This window comes from Bidens hawaiensis, unplaced genomic scaffold, assembly GCF_021521415.1.
Source record: "Bidens hawaiensis isolate Kalapana, Puna unplaced genomic scaffold, B.hawaiensis_p1.1 tig00000657_1, whole genome shotgun sequence".
Taxonomy (NCBI): Eukaryota; Viridiplantae; Streptophyta; class Magnoliopsida; order Asterales; family Asteraceae; genus Bidens; species Bidens hawaiensis.
This window is the reverse complement of record NW_027491039.1, coordinates 1,631,655-1,635,273: the sequence shown is the minus strand read 5'-3', so window position 1 is coordinate 1,635,273 and position 3,619 is coordinate 1,631,655. Positions and strand designations below refer to the sequence as shown.

Genomic DNA, 3,619 nt, shown 5'->3' with positions numbered 1-3,619 from the left:
CTTATATCCTCATACTTTCTTTGATCACGGGCCTCCTTTTCAATTCTTTTCCTACTTCTCTCGGCCTCTTTAAACACTTTCTTTTCTTCATTCCTTTGCTTGCTCACTTCCTCTACATAATTTGCAACATCATCTACAAGTGCATTTTTGTACATCTTGTCAAATGTGTCAAATGATTGTAAATTTAGAAATGCAGGTCTGTGTCCAGCTTTCAATAGGAAGTCTCTTAGGGATTTTCTACTCCTCCTTCAGCTTCATGTTCAATGTTTTTACTGGATATTCTCTAAAGATATTTCTGATCATATTTAAGGCTTAAAAGATAGGCTCTATCTTCATTTTCTTTGTCCTCAGCCTTCTTTGCTCTCTCTTCTTCTTCATCAATCTCCATATGTTCATCTAAGTTTTGTATGGCTCCGATCATAGGTCTTCAGCTTGAGTTATCTGTGGCCCTTCAATAACCTTGGGTTGTGTTTCCCTTCTTTTATATATTTTCACAGACTTTTGTCATTTTGCTTTAGGGATCTCAATTTTAGATGTTTCTTTTCTCTTCAAAGACTCCTTAACTTTATTCTCTGGCTCAGTTATTATTGGCTCTTCATTCATATTTAACGGTTCATTATCAAAAATTTCTTCAATTCTGGGCTCAGCAATATGAATCTCTTCAACAATAATTTCATCAATCCGAGGCTCTGGTTTGTATGTTAATAGCAGCTGACTTGCTTTCCATTGTTCTTCTCGTTCTGCTGCTTGAGCCCTTCTTGCCGCTGCCACAGTTTCTGGTGCATGCTCATCTGGATTCAACAGGATATCATAATAAGTTCTGAGCATGACCAGCTAGGCAATGAATTTTACATATGTGTTCCACGGCATTTTTGGTCCTTCATTTTCTTTAGGTTCTTCTCTGACGCCCAGACCAAATTCAGTTTCAATTTCAGGCTCTGGCTCAGGCTGTGTCGGCACGGGTTCAACTACGGTTTGTGCTATTGGAGTTTGTTCTTCAAATTTTTTCCTTTTCAACTCCTCCAAAGTTGCCCGTATGGCCTCATCAGCTAGCTTTTTCAGCCTCTCTTCCTCTTCCTTTTCCTCTTCCTCTTTCTTTCTCATTTCTATCAGTGCCTCTAGCACATCTTGAGGAACCTCCTCCTCTTCTTCTTCTTCAACCATTACGCTGTCTCTTTCTTGATTAATAAGATTGATCACTGTTTGAACAGATTCAACCTCAGCTATGTTAGGATCCACTACATCATCATTTTGCAATATGTCATCTCTAGATTGTATTTTGTAGGAAGATTTGGGATGTAGATCTTCATCGGTAAGAGCAATCCCTTTCACGTTTTGTTTTCTTTTTAAGATCTGTTCTTGGGTTTCTTCTTCTTCCTCTGACTCCCCCTCATCCAATGCATCTTCCACATATTTTTCATTTATCATCTCTAGAGCATTGGAGGTCCCCACTTCAGCTTCTTCTTCACTGGCCTCATTATATTGTTCATTTAAGTATTTTAGAGCATCTCCTTCTTTATAGATATTATAGATATTCTCACTACTAGAAAAAACACCTTTAATGACACACAATGCGTGTCATTAAAGGGTACAAATGAAACACAAATGCGTGTCAATGATAGCCCAGTAATAAAATGAACATGACATGCACCTGCGCGTCATGTTTTATAACACGCATTCATGACACTCTTTCATGACTCGCAATTACGACATATATATATGACATGCGTTTATGCGTGTCATGGTTTTAGGTGTTTTCAAAAAATATATTTATACATATATAATAAATATATTATTTATTTGTTATTATTGTTTGTAATTTTTTGTAATTACTCTACATTAATGATAACTAAATTTTCACAACACAAATAAAATGCATAAATAGAAAAACAATATATTTCATAAATTAATCATCCTTAGTCAAATTTTACAAAGAGTACACTTTAGGATTGGATTACACAACAAAATAAACAAAATCAAACTCTATTGACCCATAATTAGCTAATGGCCCTTCCTCATCATCCCAAAGGTTGTATATGATAATTTATGTGTTAACCCAAATGAAACATCCTGCAATAAAATCATAAAGAACATAAAATATAGAGATATTTAAATGAGCAAATTGGGTCTTTCAACTCCTAAAAAAAACTGAAATGAGGCGTGGAAAGGGAAAAAATCTTAGGCCTTGACTAATTTCTAAACTAAGTTCATCTAAATTCAACGAATATCTTGATCCAAGTGTTTTGGTCATGTAAGAAACTAACCAGCACCGATGATTCCATGCACAATAGTTTAATTTTGACTTCTGCAAATTAAAGACAACAGGATCAGGGAGTGATGACTGGACCATCTAGTTCATGCCAGATAAGATGAATCGAAACAAGTTCAACATATAAACATCAAAAGTACCAAAATGAAATTTAACCTCTTCTATTCTTTTGGCTTAATTCAGATTCACTTTTCAAAACTTCTTCAATATTTCGATACTTGTCAGCTATCATCTTAATCACCCATTGCCTGTTATAAATTTACACAATTTATAAAAGTTGCAAAAACATGGACAACATAGAAAGAAGTTTTCATTTTTTTTATTACAAAAAAACCAGATCTTTAGATATTTTGAGGCGTTGATTACTACAATCTTTACCAATATATATTATCTATACAAATAAACTTATATAGGTCCCAAGTGTATTATTCTAACACCCTAGAACAATAATAATATAAAAATAACTTGAATCCTAAGTCCTAACACAACACTACTTTCATAATTTCATCCAGCAACAAGATTTCATTACACAAAAATATTGTTTTGAAACAGAAAAAATTTATAACACAAAACACTACTTAGATAACACAAAAATATTATTATAAAACAGAAAACATTTATTCCAATAGAGGACCTACCTTCCCAAATGTTACCTATGGCTTCAAGCACGTTCGCTTTTTGGCAAATAGGAAAGGACCAAAGTAGATAACTTTAGCTCATCAAAATACAACATAATATTTTGCTTCTTCAAAACAACTCCCTTCCTGCAAAGTATTAGCAGCAGGCCATTAAAGACATAACAAATTTACAAACCAATCTTCATTCAAAATGTCTAAAAGATGAATACCTGCAATTCCACGCGGTTCCAAAATCACAACTCAACAGCAAAAGCATCGTGCTATGCTTCATCACTTCACTTTCAGCATCCAACACCACTTTCATTGCATGTAAATCAGTCAGCATTTTATACTGATTTAGTGAAGACATAAACGCGTGCCTAACAGCACTATACAACGAGCGAATAATGTGCGTCGAGATGCCCAGTTTGTGATCTTTACACAAGAAAGCCATCTCAGCATGATTAGCTTCTGATGGCCTAATGTTATCATCTAATGCGCCACTTATCGCAGCAAACTGAGATGGATAAACAAATCCCACTTCATCACTGGTTACACATGATATTAAATTAAGTTATGCTTTCTTTCTAGTACAAATAGAATTAACCTACTAAAAGTATAAATAACTTTACAATGCATGTAATGAAGTAGAGTTAATATATTAATTAGTCAAGTTCATAATAATAATAATAATAATAATAATAATAATAATAATAATAATAATAAAAATAAA

The 3,619-nt window shown here is 33.7% G+C and overlaps 1 long non-coding RNA gene across 1 annotated transcript; it reads right to left on the bottom strand.

Moving 5' to 3' along the window:
• Positions 1-2,432: 2,432 nt before the first annotated feature.
• On the bottom strand, positions 2,433-3,357 carry LOC143530348 (uncharacterized). Its single transcript, XR_013134841.1, has 3 exons — positions 3,117-3,357; positions 2,908-3,033; positions 2,433-2,517 (listed from the first exon to the last, which is right to left on the bottom strand). It is a non-coding gene; the product is annotated as an uncharacterized LOC143530348 (long non-coding RNA).
• Positions 3,358-3,619: the final 262 nt, after the last annotated feature.